The 23,875-nt window shown below is 57.9% G+C and overlaps 1 pseudogene; it reads right to left on the bottom strand.

Moving 5' to 3' along the window:
• Nucleotides 1–11,735, bottom strand: part of LOC134390527 (ski oncogene-like) — a 65,016-nt pseudogene extending 53,281 nt beyond the window's left edge.
• Nucleotides 11,736–23,875: the final 12,140 nt, after the last annotated feature.

Raw genomic sequence — 23,875 nt, forward strand, 5'->3', positions numbered from 1 at the left:
GGGATGCAGCAAAGCCACACAACAGTGACAGGGATCCAGCCAGACTGATGACAGTGCTGAGTGAGAGGGCCCTGCACAGACAAGCACCAAAGACTGGGGATCCTGGGACACAGCTTGGCGACCACCCTGCTGCCCCACAGGGCAGACACAGGGAAGGGAGGCTCCTGGGATGGAGATCCTGCAGGGGCACAGGAAGACAGAAACAGGGGTATGCTGCCTCTCTTAACAAGGCAGAGACGAAGCAGCTGATCTGCAGAGTACATGACATTTCCTGCTGGTGCGTGTTGCATAAGGAAGCTCCTATGTTGCAAGTTTGTTAAGACAAGCCCTGAAGCACCACTTACAGTAACAAAAAATAGCATATGCCCTAGACACTAGAGAAACTCCAGAACCCTCAACACCAGCAAACGCTCGGAAATACCATGTGGACAGCCAAAGGCAGCACCCAGCGCCACTGATACCCCAAAAGACAGGAAGCAAGAAGGACAGGCACAGAACAGCATGCCGCATCCACCTGCAGTAACCGAGAACAACATCACCCGTGCTGCATCTCCGTTTTTCTCTCATGGCCTTCTGTACCACTTGAATGTTGTCATCATGTGCTATTTTATAGCTTATCTCCTGAAAGAAAGAACAATATTCCTATAGAAAACCTAGCAAGAGAGGAAAGTACTTTCAATATTGCACTCAGGGGAAAGGCAGACTGTACAATGGGGTACATAAGGGAAAACCCAGTCAAGAAAAACACTTCCAGTCAGTGTGGTGGAGATTAAGGTGAGGGCAGTACCACAGGGACTGGCCACTCTACTCTGCCCTTTTCTCTACCATTTGAGGATCCTTCAGCGAACCATGTGCCAACTGCTTTTCTTATGACACATGTACAGGGAAAAGCTCATACGTTTACAAGGGCTCACCACTTCCACTTCCAGAGAACCTGGTGGGTGCTGGTGGCTGTGCTGATGGGCACACCTGGTCCCAATGCCAGGCGAGGAGGCTGTCCCTCCACAAGGGGGAGAATCTGGCTCCAAGGCCAGCAGATCTGATGACCATACTCTGCCCTCTCCCACCCCTGCTGACTCTCAACAGGAAAAAATGTCACCTCTGCCATGTTCAGGACAGCACTTGGGACTGTCCATACAAGCCGATCACAGCACCACACACACACACACACACACACACACACAGAGGCAGACAAGGACATAGACACACACACACAGAGGCAGACAAGGACATAGACACACACATAAATGTGTGAATGAAGACATGCATACGCACAGAAGTGTGCACACAGACACATGCGCACAGACGTGCGCACACAGACACAAGTACACACATACAAAGACATGCACAGACACGTGTGCACACACATGCACAAATGCATGTGAATGCAGGCACACGTGCACACAGACATAGGTACACACATACATACACAGGCAGATATGCACACAGACACACACATGCACAAAAACACTAGTGAGTGTATGCACAGAGAAGTGCACACTGACACAAGTACACACACAGGCAGATGCACACACACAGACACACAAGCACACACATGAATGCAGACATACATGCACACAGATAGGTGTAAACAAGTACACACACATATACACAGGCAGACACACACAGAGACATGCACACAGATACACACACAAACTTGAATGCAGACATACATGCATACAGACATGTAAACACAGATATGATCACACAGATAAAAGTACACGCATACATGCACAGGCAAGTACTCACAGACATGCACACAGACACACATGCAAACACACACACAGAGACACACACAGACATGCACACAGATGCAAACACAGTAGATTCGTCAACCACACGCGATGTTGTCCCTGGATTCTGAAAAGCAGTAGCATAGACCCTTTCTGAGACAGCAGGGACCTGAACGCAGGCTGTCGCTAAGGAATTCCACTCATGTTGTCGGGCATCTTAATGGTGTCATAGTTATGACTTTTTCTAATTCCATATCTATTAACATAGATATTAAAACACTTAAATATGAAATCAGAAGATGCCTGGGATTTGCTTTAAAAACCTAGTCCCTTTGCAAAAAAAAAAAAAAAAAAAAGGAGGAAGAAAGATGAAACAAATTAGTAAGCGTACTGATAACTGCGGAACTGGGTACATGGGGTGCACTAAGCTAGTCTCTCTACTTTGGGGTAAGCTTGAAATCTTCCACATAAAACTGTTTTTATATAAGTGCACGGACAAGTTTAAGACCCACAGTCACAAAGACAGTGAAAGGAAATGTTCCCTACCGGCCCGTGGGGAAGTGCGGGGAGTGGAGAGGGACCTGGCTAGCCCTGCCTCTCCAGACTCACGGCCTCCTGGTCTTCTGCTCCCATGAGATTTGAAGTCTCAGCAGAAAACAGAGAGGCCAAGTGTGCAGCACAGCCACAGAGCTCCACAAAGCGTGGGACCCTGGGGTGGCCAGGCACCACAGGGTCCAGACCGTAATGCTGCACTGCAGCCCCAGGCGCCAAGGAAAGGGCAGGGCCGCCCTTGCAGGGGGGCAGGAAGGGAGTTGTGGTGGCAAGGCTGGCACGCACACGTGGGCATCCTCCACCCTGGCTTCAAACGTTTCCAGGGAAATAGTGGTGGTTCACTCCTGCCTTTTACCTGACCATGGAAACAAGATGCCACACTCCTCCCCAACGATGCGGAGTCTCACTGCCGCTCCTCAGGTGGGTTACAGCTGCAGGGGGAGCCGTCAGGGCAGCCTCGCATCCCACAGCCCCAAGTGCACTTTTACTACTGCGCAGTCCCGTCAGGCTGAAGAGAGCTTCACATCTTAAAATCCACTTGGTTTCTTTTACTGTGGATCTCAGCAGCCCAGGAAGCCCTGCCTGGGGGACCAGCCTGTGAGTTCGTCCCTGCAGCCACCACCTACACGTCAGCCTAGGCGGGTGAACCAAGCGGCCACCCCCCTCCAGCTCTTCACCTGCCATTTGCTTTTGAAAATTTAGTGTTGCAAACATATTCCCATCTAGCCAGCCAAGCCAACCAAGCCCACACTTCTCGAGGCTATTCGGAAAGGCGCAGATGGGACCTCCCCCCAGGACATGAGCATGCTCTGGGCACAGCCCCTCCCCACTGCTCCAGGACCTTGCTCGCTTGCCCTCCCTCCCTCACTCCCTCCATCCACTTCTCCTCCTGTGCGTTACACACCCCCATGGCCATTTCACCCTCCCAAAGGCCGAGATCCCAGAAGCCTGGGCCGGACAAACAGGACGGAACTCCAGAAACAGCCGTCCACTTCATGGGGCTATCCTGCTGGGTCCTAGGCCTCTTTCCTATGCCCCAGGGGAGCATGCCTCATAGAGAAAAGGAGGGCACAGGACATCACAGACATGCCTGAGAGAAAACAGATCCAGTCCTCATTCAGAGCTGAGTAAGTCACCAAATAAATCACAACTCAAATAAAAATGTTTAAATTGTTAAAAACTTATCTATACCAGAGACATCAAGCTCAATCAGGCAAGTAAACGTGGGGCACTAAAAAATCATACAGGACACCCTGCCCCACACGGGAGACAACTTTAAGAACAAGCAAATTAAAGCATATTCTGAATCCAGCTGAAAGAATAATTTGCACCAACCTCCTGTTCACACTGGGACATCCTGGCAGAGAGGGCAGGGGCCCAGCCAGTGGTTGAAAAGGGCACCAGTGGACAGAGCCTGGACACAGGCAGGTCTTACCCAACCCCAGTGCTGTGGAAACTGCCTCTGGTTCAAGGCAACGGGGACAAAGGCTCTCGGTGATCAGGAAAGGAACTTCGAGATCAGGAATTCTCGCCTCTCAAAAACTAAACCATGAACCCCCCAAGGCAGTGCAAACAAACATCCAGCCACAACAGCAGGCCTCAGGGACCCCAGGGGCGTGCCCGTGCCCACCCGTGTAGGTCCCCCAGCCTGAGCTCTGTGACTGCTGGCCCTCAGGGGCCCCACCTTCCTGACTCCTCTGCAGGTCTCCCAACCCTGGGGCAAGGCACTGCCAGTAGCTGCCCAGATCCAACCTGGGAGGAAAGGTCTGCATGTTCTCCACGCAGGGAGCCCAAGACCCCCACCAGCAGGCCCCCCCACCAGACTGTGCACGGGAAAACACAGATCACAGCTTAACTCACACAGCCGCCAAAAGGCAGCCCACGGGGCTCACCTTGTTTTCACAGTTTAAAAAGCTTTATAAATTGAGACAAAATCCATGAGGGTCAGGCAGCTAGGCAACACTTTTTGCATACAAGAATGATTTTTTTAAAAAAAAAAATCACAGTTTTGATATTTCTGCAAAAAAACACTTAGCAAATTTACAACAAAACTGTCAAGGAATTAAGGCAAGGCACTTCACACATGAACTGAAACTGCTAATTAAAATCCCCTCGCTTAACTGACTACATTTGCATATCATTCAACTTGGGAGTATAATTTTTTTAATGGTTTGGGCAACACAGGTTGTAACTCCAAGAAGGGGAGGCAGCAGGTGAGTCAGAGTAAAGATGGGGCCAACAGTGCCTCAGGCCCTAGGCAATGGCTCTGGGTCCCCACCTCCCAAGTGTCCAGTTACACCAGCCTGGAGGTCCTGGGCATCTTTCACCCAGGCCCCCTCCCCAGTAAGTCTGATTAGCCTGGGGCGGGCTCTGCAAAGCCCCCACCCCCACCCAGGTACACAGAATGCCCCAGCAGGGCACACCTTTGGAGGGAGAGAGGAAGGGGAGACAGCAGGACCCCCTGCAGCCTCTTTGGCACAGAGACCTTGCTGCAGCCCCGAATGCTGACAACACAGGCTCTAGGCGTGACCCTCTTTTGGTTACTGCCGGTCCGGGGGGACGCATAGAAGCAAGCCCTAGGGGCTTCAGGAGATGCACAAACTGCACCACATGTGGTCGGGTGTGCTACCCACAGCTTGTGCAGGGGACCAGGCTGCCCCCACCCTGTCCGGCACACTCCCCCTCACACTCAAGCCAGGGGTCAGAGTCCAGACCCAATGCTCACCTTCAACAAACAAGCATGAGTCCCTCACCCTGGCACCCTGGCTCTCGCCACTTCTGCAGAGGCGAGCTGTGGGGCTGGACACGCCACAGACCAAGGAGCACCCCCTTGGGTGTCAGGGATGGGCAGGGAAGCGGGAGCCCAGGGGCACAACCAGTGCTGCGGCACAGGAGATGGACAGGGCCACGAACCTGTCAGGGTGGCACAGAGAAAAACATGTCCAGGACACAGAGGCCCAACACGGTCCAGTCAGCTGGGACCCACCACAACTGTTAGAGCCAGAGAGCCGAGGGTGGGCTGTGAGTGGCAGGGCAGCGACGGTGCCCGCCCACTGCCATGCTGAGGAGCCTCGGGCCATGGGATCACTGACAGGAGTGCAAGAACAAACTGCTGTCCGAGAAAGGCTCAGGCTCTCTGGATGAGGAGGATCAGGCGCAATTCCTTGCAAGCTTCCCAGGCCAAGCCGCCCTGACTCTGCAGCAGCCCCACCAGGAAGCCCCAGCACAGTGCCCCACACAGAGAAGCCCCTGACCCCAGCACACACGGGGTGCCCACCGGGAAAGTCGCACCCACGACATAATAAAAATCAGCCTCCCGATGCCACGTGACTCATTAAATAACTCATCCCAGGCAGGGTAGGACATGCTGCAGGTTACAGGTGCCGGGTGCCACCAAGTCCCCTGAGGGTGTGAACGGCATGGGTGCTGCGTCCACCCTGGGCCTTCTCCTAGGTTTTACTACTGTCACCCACAAGTCTCACCGAAAATTCACACCCAAGTCTTGGTCCTTCATTTCAGTAAGTAAGTAGATGCAAGTGGTGATGAGCCTGGAGCTGGGGGACCCCCAGACCCCGTTCCCCCAGCGAGGCCTCCTGGAAAAGCATCAGGTACCGTACAGTGCAACAAACAAACAGGCTCTGGAAAGCAGAGCTCTTCAGGAACTGTCTCCGTATTCACAAAAAAGCAGCACTAAGAGCTATCGCTTACTACGCGCCGGCCCCCAGGACGTGCCAAGTACTTCCTGAGGGTGACCTGAGTTACCCACAACAGAGAGCAAGGAGAAAGGTGGCCAGAGCAGCACCCAGTCACCAGAGGAGGAACCAAGCTTCCCTGAGGTCAGGTGCAAAAGTAGGGGTAGACCTCGGCCAGGCTTACACAGTCAATAAAGTGTCCCCAGGGACATGACAGGTGATGGCCAGGGTGGGAAGGAGGCCCCACCCGACAACTACCCCCAGCAGCAGTTGGGAGGGAGGTGTGACGGTGAAAAGCTAGGCCTGTCTCCGGTCGGTCCCCAGCTCCACGAGCCCTAGTGACGAGAGGATGAGGAAGAGCGGGACATTCTTCTTTCTCAGCTGTCCAAGATCTTCAGGAAATAACTCAGCCACTGTATTTTGACTCAAAACAAAGAAACTCTTATAAAACATTTCACTTGAAACTTGCATAATACTTCTAGTGGAGAAATCCTCCCTAAACTTTTGCAATCCTTAGAAAGAGACACAATGCCGCAGAAAGCCCAGCCGCCAGGCTGCGGACACCTCCTTCCAGATGGCCAGGGTGCAGGCCCCGGACCCGCTGCCACCTCCCCCCAGGCCTCCCTGGGCGCAGGGCTCAACCTGGGCTGGGGCTGCCCCCCACGCCCGGCTCCAGGGTGGGGCCCGGCTCACACTTCATCCAAACTTCCTCACGCGCCATATCCTGTCTGCCTCACGGACGTTTCAGACAGACATTACACAAACTGGCTTCAGGGAGGTGGAGAAACAGATGCCGCACAGTCAGCGACCTTACTCTCCAAAGCCGCATGCTGACTATGGCACCCAAGGAGCAGCAGGGGAGCGACTCAGTGATCCTGCTGACCCCAGAAGGCAAGGCACCCAGCCCAGCTCCCAGGGGATCCTGGAAACCAGCAGGACAGACAGTCAGACGGATGGGACAATGGACCGTGCCCAGAGAACGAGCTGTGTGAGGCTCTGCACCCAGCACAGGCCAGCCAAAAGCACAGGAGGGGCAGGCAGGGCCCCAGCCCCCCCCACTGCAGGACCAATTGTCAGGAACTCAGACAATCCACACCGCCATGCCTGCCGCGCACGGCTCCATGCACCACGGACTGACATTGGTCAGACACATGAGCAATTCTAACAAAGACCCCTTGAAGACCTCAGGCGTCTGGAGACAGAGGTGAAATAATGTAACAACAGAAATTCTTCACTCACAAGGATATTCAAAACCACACACAGTAGTTTGGAGCCTGTTTCTCAAACACAGAAGCGGTGGACACTGCTCTGGCCGAGGGAGGCACCATGCCACCTTGTCGTCAGCCTGAAAGGAAGTGCTTGGCTACCCAGCGAGAGGCCCCGTGGGACAAGAAGTCGTGTCCCAGGCAGCGGGCCAATTGGCAGCTCAAACTGCCACCGTATGTCTACTTTTCTTACTGACAGCAATCTATGACAATGAAAAGATTTAGTCCAATTTCGTGCAATGGCCATCAGACAACCCAAGAGAGGGACAGATTTGACCAGGCCAAAGAAAAGGGAAGGATGGAGAGGTAAAGGCTCCTGTCTCTTTGCCATGTGTTCCAAGCAGCAAGGACCAGTACAGACCCCACCTGTGACACTCAACACATTAAACACCCAAGATCAATAAAACATTAGTCCCCAGTTTACACATGAGGAAACTGAGACACAGAGAAGCTAGGCAACTCACTCAAGGTCACACAGCGAGGGACAGAGTGGAGATGTGAGACCAACCCCCAGGTTCCAGAGCTGGGCTGGCTCACTGCAGATACCCCGCAATGACAACAGCCATAGGAATCCCTAAGAGGTGACTTGCGGCACTCCCAGGTAGCGCACGTGGTCATCCAAGCTACACCAGCAGGAAGCCGGGACAGCAGTGAACACTTCCTCTGAGCCCATGACATTAGGGAGACATGACCAAGGAAGACTGCCAATCCCTCACACTGTCACAGCACCACTGACATGCCAGGCCTCAGGCACAGCCTCCTGCCTGCACAGGGCCCCCCCAGGGCTCAAAGCTGGAGCCCTGCCTCCCACCCGGTTCCACACTGGGATGAACACAGGAACCATGACCGCACCACAACCAGGCCCACCCAGAAAGCAGGGCGGGCAGAGGAATCAGGGTTCCAGAGAAACTGGGAAAATCACCGAGTCCACCCTAGCAGGAGACCGGGACCACACCTCACCTCGCACAAACAACCAGAAGGCTCACTCCCACTCAGCAGGGCCCAAAGACCTGCTGGAAGCAGCGTCCCCTGCAAAGAGAGTTCCAGTACATTTTTTGTTCCTTCTGCCTCATCCTCCATAGATCAAAAATACTAAAATAAGCTACAAAAGAAGTGAAGAAATCAAAACATATCCCATCAAGCTGTCAAGAGGCAACTGGGAGGAGCCAAAGGAGATCAGCAGTGGGGCTACGGGTGGGGCTCGGGGGGTCCTCCCAGGCCACTCCTCCTAGGACCAGTGGGGTCTGGGCAGCCATGGGTCCACGCCCACCTTGAGAGAGATACCCCCTTCTCACGTCGTGCCCCTGGCACGTACACAGACAAGCACGCTGCTGTAGAGGGAGATTTAGAGGGGACCACGTAGCTCAGACCTCCCAATGGCATGGTCACTGAGCAAGGGGAGCCCAGCCGCTGCACCATCGAGAACTTAAAGAGAGGCGAGGCTCGGAGCCCGAGCGCCCCACAAGGAGTGGACAGTGGCCGTCTGGTCCCTCCTCAGGAAAGCATGCAGGAGCTGGCAAATGTGCAGGGACCCAGTCCACGCCACCATTGTGAGGGCAGGGCTGGGACTGCCACTCAGGCATGGACACCCCAGTCACTCACACTCACCACTCAGGGAATGTCTTTTTAATCAGTAAACTGGACTTCAGAGCCGTGCTAGAGAAGGCACTGAAAGAGAAAGGCCTCTCCAAAACTTCTGCCAAGGTGACCCAAGTGGAGGCCTGGCCTGTCTCTAGGACCACAGCTTGGGGACGTCCTGCCTTTCGCTCAAGGGGCACCTGGGCCGCAAGCTCTGGCCAGGCCTGCCCTGAGCCTCAGGACCCCTCACCCAGAACCACAGGGCCTGCTGCAAGGGAGGGAGAGGCCAGTCCTGGGCTCCACTCTACAGCAGCTGTGACAAAAAGGCCCTGCTGGCCACTCCACCGGGTCCCTGCAAAGCCCAGGAAGACAAAAAGACCACAAACACACAAATGACCCAGACTCGGACAAAAACAAGACACACCCTGCTCAGACAAGATCCCCTGTTCAACACGCTGGAGATCGGTAACATGAACGTTTCCCAGCAGCTCGGGCCTCGCCGACGACCAGCGCCACGGTCCGCCCGGGCTCCTCACCACAGTCCCTGGGGAGCACACTAGCTTCCTCAGGCCACAGAAGTTGGCGAGGGTGTGGGCACCCCAAACAGAAAGGCCCTCGGCTCACTGGGAGCACCCATCGTGTCCACCCACAACCACCTCCCCACCTGAAAGAAATGGCCACCAGCATCCTCACCCATCCCCCAGGGGTCAGCACCCAGTGGCCACTGGGGCACTGCCCTAGTCCGGGACAGAAACACCACTGCACACACACAGATGCACATATGCATGCGGCCCCCTCCAAGCAGAGGCGACACTCGCTTCCACAGCCCCTCCTCCCACAACTCTGACACTCTGCTGGAGGGGCGCCCAGAGAAAACCAGGCTGGAGCATCTATTCACAGATTTAGAATAAAAAGCTTGATGCAATAGCTGAATTATTTAGGCCTCCAAAAAATAGCTGAGCCAATACAGCACTGCGTGTGTGCAATTTAATAAACCTGGACGTGTCAAAGAAAAGTTACAAGTACTTTTGGGGGGGCGTGCAACAGAAAGTCCCTGAGGACCCCCAGTGACTGGTTTCAGCATCTAGTGGGTCACAAGCTGTCCAAGCCGGATCCCACAGATCCTCCTCCTGGCAAACAACAGAGCCACGACCAGGACCCTTCCACTCGGCGCCCTTTTGCATTTCAGAAAGGCAGAGAAGGAAACGGGCAAGTCCAAAACAAATCGCAGGCGCCAGTAACTCCAACACTGCCCACTGATCAGGCCCCAAGCTGGGAGCTCAGTGGCCCTAGCCCTCGACTCCGCCCAGGGCCTCTGGGACTTGCTCCCTGGCACGCCCAGGGCTGGAGTCACCAAGTCTTGGCCCCCTGCCCCTGCAGCCCGGACACCTGGCTTCATTTTTGTGTCTGTGTCCCAAGACTTCAAGGCACAAACAGGGAAACAAAACCAGGCCCCGCCTTGCCAAAACTGTCTCCTGGGGACCAAGGGCAGGCACCCATCTGTCTGCAATCTGGGAGGCTTCTGGGGTGAGGGAGGAACCTTCACCCCAACCCATCTGGACACCCCAAAGAAGACCTGGGCTGTGGCTCGAGGCCTGGGTCCACCCGAATCGAATTTGCCGAGTATGGGGCAGGCTTCTCTCTCGAGCGCCCTCCCGGCCTATCCAAGCAATGGCTGTGGGCCTCAGGGGGGCTTTTCCACCCACCAGGCCAGGCCTCCAGCCCCTACGCAGGCTTGTCATGGTGGTCAGGCAAGAGGGCCTTCCAACCAGGCCATCTGGCCCTGTTGATGGGGACACTGGTGCTGCCCTGAATCTCCTTAAAACAAAACAAAACCCTAAGACGTGGGGTAAGGCAGTAACGCGGGTGCCAGCCTTGGGAGACTAGAGCCCCTGGCCCAGGAGGGCCCTCCACACCAGGTGTGGCCTGCCCAGCTCCCAGGCCTGGGAACACTCACCCGGGGCACCTGCTGCTTGTACTTGTTGCCATAGTCAAACTTCTCCTTCACGTCGTCCCGGCAGCGGCAGCGGCCCAGGCGAGCCTGCCCCTCCTTGCTCCTGTAGTCCTGGCTCAGCAGGAGGTAGGCTCGCCACTTGGCCCAGTCGAAGTCCCAGTGGCAAGTCCGGTTCTCCTGGATCTTGTGCGAGTGCACCACGAACTTGTGCGGCGGGTACACGAGGCGGCAGTCGAGGCACTGAATGCAGGCGGCGCTTGGGCTGCTGTAGAGTTCGGGCACCAGCTGCCCCTTGCACTTGCCGAAGCACTCCTGGTACACGCGGACGCTGCGCTCGCTGAGCTCCAGGCCCAGCGCCAGGCCAGCGGCCAGCTCCTTCTTGCAGGTCAGCGGGTAGGCGCCAATGTAGAGCAGAGCCTTGCACAGGCGCTCAGCTCCGTCTTGGTGATGAGCCCGCACGAGGGCGCCGAGAAGAGCAGGATGCCCATGACTTTGAGGATCTCCAGCTGGTCAGCCGTGCAGCACTAGCAGTACATGTGCAGCTCATCGCACACTGAGTTGATCTGCAATGAGAAGTCGCGGCAACACAGAGTTGAGCATTTGCGACAGGCACTTCTCGCCGCCCACCACAAAGCACGAGATGGTCTCGCCCTCCAACACGGTCTCCCAGCGCTCGGTGGAGCGGTCGGACGGCATGAAGAAGGGCCGGGCAGCACAGGCAGCGGCGGCTGGATGGCGGGCAGGTGCAGCACGGCGGCGGCTCCGCCACCACGGGCACCGGCGCCGCGGTCGCGCCCGCCTCCTTGGCGCTCTCCTTCTTGTAGGCCTCCTGGGCCCAGCGCACCGAGAAGGCAGCCGGGCCGCCCAGCGAGCTCATGGAGCTTAGGAGGAACTGCTCCACCGTCTTCTGCAGCCCCGGGTGCGTTTGGAAGCCGCGGCGGCCGCCCGCCGCCGCCTCCATGGTGCGCTCCGGTTCCCCGGGCCGCTCCTGCTTCCGCGCCCGGCCCCCGGCGGCGCCCGCGACGCCGACCCCGGCCGCCTCCCGCCCCCGGCTCCCGGCCGATCACGGTCGTGCCCTCAGCCTCGCCGGGGGCGCGAAGGGGAAGGTCGGGCGGGGAGAAAGGGTCCCGCTGCTGGAGCCCGCCGCCGCCCGAGCCGACCCCACATCCACACGCCCTTAGCCGCGCCCGCCGACGCCGCCGCCGCCCGGACCCCGCGCGCCCCCCGCGCTCTAGACGTGGGGCATGACCCTGCGCGCGCCGCCAACGGCCAACGCCAACGGTCGCGGGTCTGGGGCTCGCGGGGGAGGGGGGGGCGCGTAGGTGCCAGCGCCGCGAGGCGCGAATCACCGCGGCGGCCAAGCCCGAGCCGCCCGGGAGGAGCGAGGGCGCGGGCGCGGGGCCGCCGCCGCCGCCGCCGTCCCGCTCCTCCCACCGCGCGGCGCCCGCCCGGCTCGTCCCGGCGGCTCTGGCCGGACTGCGTCGCGCCCGCCAGCTCCGCGCCCGCCCGCCCTCGAGGCTTCCGGGGCGGCGGAGGCGCCTCTGGCCCGCGGCCCTCAGAGCTCGGCGGCGGCGCGGGGCTCGGTGCGCTCGGCGTACATCCTCCCGGCGGCTCGCTCCGGCGGACTGAGCGCCCGGCGCTGAGCTCACGCCGCCGCCGCCCGGTCCCTGCGCTGTTTGTTGCCGCGCGTCCGCCTCAGCCAAGCGCCGGCCATGAAAGTGTCCCGCTCCCGGCCCCGCTCTTCCAGCAGCGCGCGCTCCCCCCCGCGGGCTCGGTCCCGCCCGCCCCAGCCCACCCGAAGGCCGCTTGGCGGAGGCGGCAGCTGCTTCGGCGGCGACCAGGGCCCACCTTCCGACGGGGGCCGCTTCCTGTGCGTCTGGGAAGGCGCCCGTCCCGCCACCGCCGCCCAGGCCAGAAACCCATAGGGCCCCGCCACAACCGCAGACCAGCGGAGGGGCGGGCGGGGCGGTCAGCGCAGCCTCCGCCCCACGGCTCGGGGTCCCCGGGCCGGGGCGCCCCGCACACGGCGGTGAGATTCCACACGTTAGGAGACACACATCAGGCAGGTGACCTGGGACACCCCCACAGGACGCAGCGGGGCACACCCCCTAGCCCCAGCACTGCTGGCCGGCAGCACTGACCACACTGTGACCCCGCGGCCCATTCGCCGAGTGACCCTCCCCGCTGCCCGGGCTGGGGGCTCGGGCCTTGGGTTGACGGCCACACCTCTCTGAGCCGCCCACCTACCAGCTCGCTGGAAGGCCTGGGAGCCCGGGGAGCGGCTGGCGTGCCCTCACCTCGCAGCCTCCAGGGCCAGGAGCCGCTTGCACGTCTGCCAGGCTCGTGGCCGGACTGAGAGGCCACTGTCTGTCCCTCGGACACTGGCTGTGTTGTGGGTGAGACACGCGCCAGGAAGGGCCGGGAGGGAGAAGACCAGGGGCCCCCAGAGAAAGGCAGCACTCAGCAGACGCCCAGGGAGTGGGGACTCGAATGGGGGGCACAGCCCCAGCTGGCTCAACCTGATGCAGGTGGACAGTCCAGCGAGCTGGGCATGGCACTTTCTCACAGGACAGGGGTGTTGAAGCTGTCCTGGGTGACTTTCATCTCTTGACCTTCTGTTCCTTTCTTCCCCAGTGGAGGCTGGAACCGGCCCCAAACCAGCACCCCTGGTGCACAGCTCCTGCCCTGGGGAGCCAGTCTGTGCAGGCCTCGGGTCGCCCCCGAGACAGGGGCAGATGTCGAGCGGCAGCGACCACCCCAGGAAGGGCTTGAGGTTCAGGGTGTTTGAAAACATGATTGCTCCCGCCACAGACACGTGAGCCCTCTCCCTGGTCCCTACTGGCCAGTGCCCTGGGGGGTTGTCCCTCCTTGTGATCACAGCCCCTGCTGTCCCGCCCACTCTTCCTTTCACTCGCTGGCCCCCACCATCGGCAGCCCCCACCAGGAGCGTCTGTATTTGTTCCCACGTAAGAAGACAGGCCAAGAAGAGTATTACCTTAAAACAAATGCTTAAAAAACAAAGAAAAACGACTTATTTGATTTCCTAGAGATGGTCTTATTGGCCCACATTTTGGAACCCAGAAAAAGGTAAGATTGCACCTGAAGGAGTCATTTCCTTCCATCTGGATTTGAATTCTGTACAACCAAAGAAGGTATCTGGAGAACCTAAGACAGCTGAGAAGTGTCTCCAATCAAGGGAGGAATTTCTCTTGCTTTTCTGGCCAAGCAGGAGTTCTGGACAGGACTCCGAGCATGGCCCCCAGCATGGGCAGTGTCCACTCAGATGCTCCACTTCCATCTGTGCCTCTGGCTTTGCAGGGCCCAGATGAGGTGACAACACTTTCCCCAGCAAAACAGGCAGGAGTGTGCAGGAGGGTGAAAGTACTGTGGACAGGGGCGGCGAAGGGCCCTAGGAAGCAGGGAGGGCCTTGGGCTGGCCTCTGAAGCTGCCTCTGCCCTCATTGGACTTCCAAGCCTCCTCCCCCCAAAATGGAGTTTCCGGAGTAGCCCACCCCATCCCCACCCCACCAAAGATCAGAGCTGCTGTGCCTAGGCAGAGCTGGCAGGGCCCTACTTTCTCCCTGAGCCCAGTGGGGGTTCCCACCTGCTGGCCTTCCTCCCTCCCACCCACTTCCAGCAGCTGCTCTGGCCAGTCGCCCACTCATGCCACTTGCCAGCCCACTTTGCCAGGCTACCATGCCAGTCCGTGGAGGGTCCAGGCCACAGGCACAGCCACATCGGGGAGTGGGGTGGGATGGGCTTGGTGCCTGTCCAGAGGAGCCTCCACATTTGGGCAGGGGTAGGGACCTCTGAGCCAGGCCCTCCTGCTCACTTCCTGGCCCTTGGCACACAGATGGGTTGGGCAGCTTGCCATGGTTGTCCCCTTGTTGGATAAGCATGCATGTGTGGAGCTCCTACTCCTGCAGGCTCTGAGCTGGGCACCAGGACAGCAGAAGGAGACGAGCCCTGCACTGTGCGGCTTCCACTCCTGTGTGGGAGACTGATGACCCTAGTGTAGGAGCAGTACCACCCCATCCGTGGGGAGGCAAGAGTGGTGGGGAGCTGGCTTTAGGCAGGGAATGACCTCTGGGGGCTGGCCTTGTAGTTGAGACTCCAACCTCAAGAAGCCAGCAGCCTGGAGATGGGATGGACAGCCCTCAGGACCGAGAGATGAGGGTGCCATCATTCAAAGGGGTACCCCTACTTGTCAGGGAGCTCAGAGGCCCAGCTGGAGAAATGTACTATGGGCATCAGACCAGCCCCAACACACACAGCTTCCCCACCGCAGACCAGCTCTGCTCCACCCTGCCCTACTGTCCCCCCACTGCCATGCCACCCCTCCTTCATTGGGGATCAGAAAGAAAAGCCTAGTAGCAGCCAGGAATGAACTTCCATTGTCAGGAAAGTGCTGAGTGACTGTTTTAAAACTTCAAATTTGAAAAAAATGTTACTCAAGAAACATAAACTTGATGAAACCTAGAAAAGACTTTTGCCTTGTTTTAGGTTCCCTGCAAAGCAGACCTTGAGACAGATCTGAGTGCAAGTAAATTATCTGGGAGGCAGTCCCAGGAAGCAGAGGTAGGGTCAGAGGGTGTGAGGGAGGGAAGGGAAGCCAGGCCCTCTGGGGTAAGATGCAAAGCCTCTTACCTCCCCAGGCACCTGGAGACAGGCTCAGAGCCATCCCCAGGGGGCAGCCCTGAGCAAGAGGTCAGAGCCCAAGAGGGTGAGGGGACATCCACTGGAGCAGGGAGATGGATTATGTGTGTGTGGTGCGTGGAGGGAGGTTTGACCAAACCAGGAAGTGTTTTAGGGCAACAAGAGTCAGGTTTCTCACTGTTAGAGGTGAGAATTTAAAATATGGAAAGGGAGAAATTAACCGTGCGGTGTTGGATTAGAATTAGCAATACCTATGTGATCTCAGAAATGTTAGGTTTTATAAACAGAACTACAGATGTAAATGTGTGTGTTGCACAGATGTGTGTACCTAGCTCTGTCACAGAGAGGCCCTGAGAGGAGGGACCCCTAACAGCAGTGAGCACAGCAAAAACCCAGAGTTTGCCTTCTGAATTCCATTCTCTTCTGAAAGAAACCTTTGGAGAAAAAGCTGATCCCAGGGCTGGGGCAGGGAGAGAGTATAGGATGAGAAATAAGGAAGAGCTCAGAGAATGACAAGATGTGTCCAAAGGACCCAGGCCCGGCCTCAGCTGCTGGACAAAGCTGGGTGGGGTGGCGATGAAGCCACCTGGCGTATGAGGGCCTGGGCAGCGCATTGGGCAGTCCTGGGAGCCAGATGGTCACCCAACCCCCTACCTCCAGACCCACTCCAATGGTGAAACGTGGCCTGGCCCAGGCCCCAGGCTGGGGAGGCAAGGCTGGCTCTTGGACCCTTTCCCCTGCAGGAGACTCCTGCCCTGCCAGCACAGGGGACCTTGAGGGCTGAGGGTGCCGCAGCAGCAGGAATGAGCAGGAGTGAGGGAGGGGCACATGGCCCTGATCCCCCCAGGGGTCCCCCCTGAGCAGCCCACAGCCTGTCCCTTGGGACTTGCCCCCACCTGTGGGCGGTGGGTGGGACACTCCCTCCAGGCCCAGCCTGGAGGAGCTAGCTGCATACTGAGCTGAGAAGAGAGCCTGTGTGGGTGCCCTGCCCTGAGGTCCCACCTCTGCCTGCCAGACCCTCTCCCCCAAAGCATCCTGTGCTGTTCTGGAATGTGCACTGTGCTGGCCATGGCCCACGTGGGGCCGCGGCCATACCATGCCAATAACAGGGAAGCCACCTCGTCCCCGTGGGGTCTAGTCCTGACTTGGCTAAAGAGATCACATGAAAAACGAAATGGATGGGGGCCATAGAGGCTTCAGTGGGGGAGGGAAGCTGGGGACCCGGCCAGGGCCTGGTCATCACTAGTATCCTCCAAGCCCAGCACACAGCGCTGAGCATGGCACTGTCCCTGCCCACATGAGGGTTTCAGCCAGCGCCATTAAAAGTGGAGTGCCACTGCCCACAGCACCTTCCGGAGGCCGGAGGCTGTGACGCTGTTGGTAAGAAGAGGAGAAATTCGTGTGTCACGAGCATCAGTGCTAGGGCTTATTTCCCCCTCACGGTACTGAGGCAGGTGGTATCACTATCCCTGTGTCATACCAGAGCATGCCAAGGCTCAGGGCACCCGGGACCTGCCACGTCACTGGATGGTAGGCAGTGGGAGCCCAGGTGAGGCCCAACAACCTGCTGCAGGGCACAGACAGGTGGGCTCTGCTGAGAGGGCACAGGGCAGGGTGAGCTGTGAGGGCCAGACCCCAGTGGCTTGGTGGTCCCCTCCATGCAGGTCCTGCCCTCCAGACACCCACTTTATCTCTCAGGAGCCAGTGACATCCACCTTCCTGTTATCCGGAGGGAATCCAACCTTCCACTCCCAGACAAGCCCTCTGTGGAAGCCTCTGCCCCTCGTCCCCTGCTACCTACCACTCTCCCATGCTCACCCCTCCCCCTTGTCAGCAGGACATGGTCCACCTCCCCTCTCCTGGACCCACAGCTCCTCCAGCCACACTTCCTGAGCACAGGGTCTGCCCCATGCTGGGCTCCGAGCACAATGCTTGACCCCCTCAGGTGGCCACAGGCCTCAATCCAGTTCCCGGCTGGGCGTCCAGTGGATGGAGGGGCAGCGGGCTTCTCTCTCTCCTGCCTGAGGCTTTAGAGCATAGTCCAAGACCCTTCCCAGAGGCTGCTGACCTCTGCAGATCTGGCCTCTGGCCATGCTCACTGCCCGGGCCAGTGACCCAGGCATGGGGCTGGCCTCCTCCTGCCTGGTGGCCCCCTCACTCTGCCTGTCAGGGTCGGCTGGCCTGCCTGGTGGCAAGCACCAAGTAGAGTCTCATTAAATCTGTGTGAATAGATGGACGAGGTGAGGCACATCCCCCAGGCCCAGCCACTGGCCAGCCAGGTATCTTCAGGCTGGGCAGCCCACCCACACAGCATTGGCAGGATGGTGCCCACATGGCTGTGGGTACTACCCTAAGGACCCCCCACTGCGCACTCAGGCCCCAAGAACTGCCCCGCAGCCCCTGACACAGCCTCTCTGGAGCACCTTCCACTCTTTGAACCTGTGGTCTTCCCAGGAGACGGGGGTTCTGGGTTGGCCCTGGGGTTGGGGCCTGGCACGGTGGCGGGGGACACTGCATGTGCCCCAGGGAAGCAGAGGCGGAGCAGTGGTTGGGGCTGGGTCTCCAATGAAGGAAGAGAGGAAGGGGAGTCCAGGCAGCCACGGGCCTCAGTCTGGTTCCCAGCTGGGCGTCCGGTGAATGGAGGGGCAGCGGGCAGCAGGCAGTGGGCGCTGCGGGGAAAGGGCGCTCTGCCAGCCCACTGCAGAGCTGCTCCCAGAGGGTCTTGGGTGAATCAGGAGGGTCCCCCTTCCTGTGACATCACGGTCCTGTGGTGCCTGGCTTGCGAGGCAAGGGTGGACCCGGGACTGTGGCCTGCTTGGCCAGGCACACGCGTGCTGAATGAACTGCCCAGCAGCCAGCCATGCCCACTCCCCAGCCTCGGCCACAGCACGGCCCCACCAGCCCTTGCTGCCCTCATGCCCCTCCTGGGCCCCCTGCCCCCATGAGGACCCAGGTGTGTGCTCTGATCGCCTTGCACCACTGCACGGCCCACGGCCCCTCTTGCTTCAAGGCAGGGCCCAGCCGGCTTGTAAATCTGAGCCGCACTTGGTTTCCCGAGCAGGCCCCCTCCCGCCCTCCACGTCGTTTCTCGCAGGCAATCGAGTGAGCTCAGTCATTACATAAGGCATGAGAGCTATTTCTTGTGGGAGTGAGCTCCCTGACATGGGGCTCCCTTTCCCCTCTCTAACCACAGACCACCGCAAGCCAAGGGTTGCCTGGGCACAAGAGGTGAGACCCCAGTGCTCCCCCTGCCCTGAGGACAATGGTGTCTGCAGAATAGTAGGGACTGCAGCTCTTTGCAGATATCCCAGGACTCAGTACTGCAGGAGCAGGAGCAGAGACCCAGCCCCACCTTGCCACAGGCATGAAGGAAGTAAGGGGCTCCCAGGCTGCCCAAGGCAATGCTTGCTGCTGTCCTGGAGACAGCCGCCCTCCCCTGGATGGGCTTTCCTTGCCTCTTGGATTGATTGGTGCTCCCCCCACCGCCCTCCATACTCTAGGCCCATCTGAGGGCACCAGGGTCATCCTTGGATCCTGAGCCCAGGGACATTTAACTCAGGACCTGTGCTCTCGAGAGAAAGAAGCAAGTAGACCTCACTCTGGTCAGAAGAGAGGTCCCCCTTCCCCGTGAAGTTCCTGCTTGGGGGAGAGGAGCCCCCACAGATGCTGGAACAGTATTCTTTTCCCAGAAGCGGCACCAGCCCAGAAGGCCCCACCTGGCTGCAGGGCTCCTCCAAGGATGTGACCATCTAGGGAAAGCAGCCCAGGACCCTCAGATCTCCGGCTCCATTTCTGTGTTCTGGAACTGAGGAGGGACCCATGAAGACACAGAAGACCCGCATGGGATGCAGCTGAAGGGAAATGCAGACAGTTATATACTTGGTGTTTCTAGGGGTCAAGCCTTCTCCTGTCCTGGCCCAGGAGCAGAAGCAGGCCAGGCAACCTCCTGGCCTGGAAGGAAAATCCTGGCTCCTGGCATGAAAACCACCCTGGAAGGGGAGAGTTGCAGCGTAGGGGGAACTTTTCTCATGCAATTGCCCCTTCCCTGTTCCAAAATCAGGGCAGGAAAAGAGCACCTAGGCCCAGGCAGCAAAGACTCGGTCTGCGCCTTCCCGCCCATCAGAGGCTGCCTGGAGGCCTGGAGTTTCGGCCTGGAAGGGGCCTGGGAAGCAGAGCATCTCCTAGGCCACAGCCGCTTCCCCGTTCCAAGGAAGGAAGAATCCTTGTAAAGTGACCCACGGGCTCCAGCATGCTACAGGCTCCTGTGTCCCATTCAAAAGAAAGAGAATGTGCTTGCAGACCCTCCTGCTGGGAGCCTGCCATGCATGCCTCACCCTGCATGGGGACAGAGCTCCCATGGCGGCAGTGACCTACGGGCGCATGCAGTGTGGGCGGCAGCCAACGGGAAGCACAGCGGGCCCCCTCACTAGACTCCCAGCCCCAGGGCCTCTGTCATCTGTGAGCAGCAAGAACATGTATTCCTTGCTTTTCAGAGCCTCGGGTTCTTGGAACTTAAGCCCTCTTGGGTTTGCTATTTTTATCCACCCAGAGCCTTCCTGTCTCCATGGCAATGTCTCCAAACAGCAGATTCCTGGCGGCAATAGTCATTGTTCCTTTCCTGCAGCACAGGCCTCTGGGGCCTGCTGCCTGGGGCTGAGGGGCTGCAGGATTTCCCTGGAACCCCTCTCAGGCCCCCAGTGCTTCCTCAAGCTGAGACCCCAAGGGTCTGTGGGTCACAGCTGGGCCCTCCTGACTCTTGCTTACCTGGTGGTCAGGGCCCTTGGGGGCAGCACCTGCCCTTTTCCCTGAAGTTCTGCCGGAGCCCATGGCAAAGGACACAGGCCCAGGGGACTTAACCCAGGAGCAACCGTCCTCCCATTTGGGGATCCCTGCCATGCCGGCTGCCCTGCAGAGCCACCACAGGCCACAGCACCGGAGAAGGAAGGTACAGGCCAGCACCTGTCAGGCCTGGGAAGCCCCATGTTTCCCCCGCATCAGAAACTCGTTCCCAAGAGAGGCAACGACAGTGACAGTGGCCCAAGGACCTGGAGGATGCAGCTGATGTGGGGTCCACCTAGGCACTTGCTCCAGCAGCTGTGGGCACCCAGACCCCTCAGGTGAGGCTGTCAGAACTCTCCAGCCACAAGGCCTAGGCCTGCCACAGGTCGTGTGGCTCTAGTCCCCAGCTTGGGCAAGCCGTCTCTGCAGGGCCCTGTGCCACACCTCAGTCCTGATGAAGAATCTGGAACTGACATGGGGCAGTAGCCCCTAAGCCCAGGCCCATGCCTCCTGCAGTGATCACCAGCCTGTGTCTCCACTGGAACCACACTTTACCCAGGTGTTCCCATAAGGGCAGCCCGAGGTCTGCCCTCAGCCCAAACCAAGAATGGGGATACTCAGGGCTGAAAGGCTACCTGTGACCACAAGGGGGTGGGAGGGTGAGCTACCTGCTCCCTGAGTCCCCCTCCAGGAAAAGAACCCCACCCCCAGTGCATATTTTGCTGTGGACTCAGACAGGTGCCAAAATGAACAAGGAGACTTGGCAGTGCCTCGCAGGATGGACAAGGCTGCTTAGAACACTCTACATCCCTCACTGTGGCCGGCAGCTGAGGAGCCCCTTGGAGCCAGCATCCCCAGCCCCTGGGCTTGCTGAGACCTGCCGCCTTGCCTGGTAGGATGCTGGGTCCTGATCCCTAAGCAGGGCTTGCTCCTCCCCATTGCCCTGCAGGGTCTGGAACTAAATAAACCTTAGTCCCACCTCCACCCAGCCTCAGCGCTGAAAACAGGCACTGGGGTAGGAGAGCAGGGGGACAGGCAGGGCTGTGGGGGCCCTGAGAGGGGCTGCAGCACCTGGCACAGGCCGGGACAAGGCCAAGGTCCCACTCTGTCCTGTCAGCACCCAGGTGGGAAAAGAGGGGCTCAGCAATCCTCCCTAGTTGCCGACTGGCCGATGCCTGTGCTCCAGAAATGATATGGAATGAAGGTGGCTTCGCAGCTCACATTCCTGCCCCCTACTTGATTTCAGGTATGAAGCCCCGACTCGCCCCTGTCTGACATTGGCAGCCATGCGTGCAGGTCTGGGCATGGGGCAGGCAGGTGGGCAGCCCATCTCCAGAGCCCCATGCAGACCCAGCCACACACCAGGTGCGCAAGGGGCCTTTCCGGCCAGCCCCGCCACAGGAGCCCCCTGGCCTAAGGCTGTGTTTCAGGTGTGAAGTGCTGGGAGAGGCCCCTCCAGAGAGGGCCCAGCTGGACAGAGGCCCTGTGAGAGTCTGGTGCCCAGCACATGTGGTATTTATCCCTCTGTGTTTTGCTTATTTCACTGAATGTAAGTTTCTCGAGGTTCATCCATGTTGTTGCAAAAGGGAGTATTTCATTCTTTTTTATGGCAGAGTAGTGTTCGTGGTGTGTGTATACACCACAGTTTCCTTATCCAATCATCCATTAATAGACATTTAGGTTGGTTCCGTGTCTTGGCTATCGTAAACAGAGCTGCGATGAACATGGGAGTGCAAGTATCCCTTCAACATGATGATTTCCATTCCTCTGGGTATATACCCAGAAGTGGAATTGCTGAGTCATATGGAAGATCTGCCTAGAGTTGTTTGAGAGAACTCCATACTGTTTTCCATAGTGATTGTACTAATTTGCAGTCTCACCAACAGTGTAGGAGTGCTCCCTTCTCCCCACACCCACACCAGCATTTGTCATTCACCGTCTTTTTGGTTATAGCTAGTCTAACTGGGAGGAAGTGGTATCTCAATGTAGTTTTAATTTGCATTTCCATGATGACTAGTGATGTTGAGCATTTTTTCATGTACCTGTTGGCCATTTGTATGTCTTCCTTTGAAAAATGTTTATCTAGCTCCTTTGCCCATTTTTTAATTGGGTTATTTAGTTTTTTACTATTTAATTGTTTGAGTTCCTTATATATTATGGATATTAATCCCTTGTCAGATGCATAGTTAGCAAAAATTTTCTCCCCCTCTGTAGGTTGTCATTTCACTCTGTTGATTGTTTCCTTTGCTGTGCTGAAGTTTTTAGTTTGATATAGTCCCATTTGTTTATTTTTTCTTTTGCTGCTTGTGCTTTCGGGCTCCTGTTCATAAAATCTGAGCCCAGACCTAGTTGCTGGAGTGTTTCACCTATATTTGTAATTAGAAGACTGTGTTATCAATCTCATTATTTCTAACATGAAGGTTGTCCTTTGTTTAAGTTTCTGAAGAGCAGTTTCCTCTAATGAGTATGCTCATTACTCTCAGTTGCTTCCAGAAGAGACATACTGTGATCCTCTTTACTTTCTGATCTTGATGCCATGTGTTATGTTTTTCCTGTGGAGTCTACTTTCAGGAATTACTTGTATAACTAGAAGCTTAATGCATTAAAGACTTCCTTCACTCACCAGTACTCTAGCAGTATGGAAATTGTGTTAGCACTACTTCTTTTCTGGAACACTCTGTTTTTCTGCACAGATTTTGAACTCTTGTCTTGTTTTTTGGTTTCAGTGTAGAATGATCCAAGTCCTGGTTCCTCCTTCATTCTCATGCTTCTGCTGTGTTCTCACTGACCTTGACACATCAGAAGCACTTGCTTCTCAAGACAAGACGTGTTGAAAAGAAAATGCTTCATTTCCTTGGCAGGAAACTTTCAAGGCAAAAAATTGTACTTGTAATAGTAATCTTATTTAATTGGACTCATTCTAGAAAGAGCAGAAAAATATTTGGGGGCCACAAATTCCAGGCGTACACTACCTTCTTAATATTTGATACAAAACCCAGATGAGATTTTAGGAAATGGGTCAGAATACCTCCAATGTACTCCATGGGTTGGAGTCAGCCCTTACTAATATAATGCATGATTTATTACAAACCAGGGCCTGGCTTTCTGTGAAAGCACATGAAATCACACCAGTAAGGCCTCCTTCCCAGACACGCAGGAAGCGGCCCCCGTCGGAAGGTGGGCCCTGGTCGCCGCCGACGCAGCTGCCGCCTCCGCCAAGCGGCCTTCGGGCGGGCTGGGGCAGGCGGGACCGAGCCCGCGGGGGGAGCGCGCGCTGCTGGAAGAGCGGGGCCGGGAGCGGGACACTTTCTTGGCCGGCGCTTGGCTGAGGCGGACGCGCGGCAACAAACAGCGCAGGGACCGGGCGGCGGCGGCGTGAGCTCAGCGCCGGGCGCACAGTCCGAGCCAGAGCGAGCCGCCGGGAGGATGTACGCCGAGCGCACCGAGCCCCCCGCCGCCGCCGAGCTCTGAGGGCCGCGGGCCAGAGACGCCTCCGCCGTCCCGGAAGCCGCGAGGGCGGGGGCGGAGCTGGCGGGCGCCACGCAGGCCGGCCAGAGCCCCGGGACGAGCCGGGCGGGCGGCGCGCGGTGGGAGGAGCGGGGCGGCGGCGGCGGCGGCGGCGGCCCCGTGCACGAGCCCTCGCTCCTCCCGGGCCGCTCGGCCTTG

Source organism: Cynocephalus volans, chromosome 11 (assembly GCF_027409185.1).
Source record: "Cynocephalus volans isolate mCynVol1 chromosome 11, mCynVol1.pri, whole genome shotgun sequence".
NCBI lineage: Eukaryota > Metazoa > Chordata > Mammalia > Dermoptera > Cynocephalidae > Cynocephalus > Cynocephalus volans.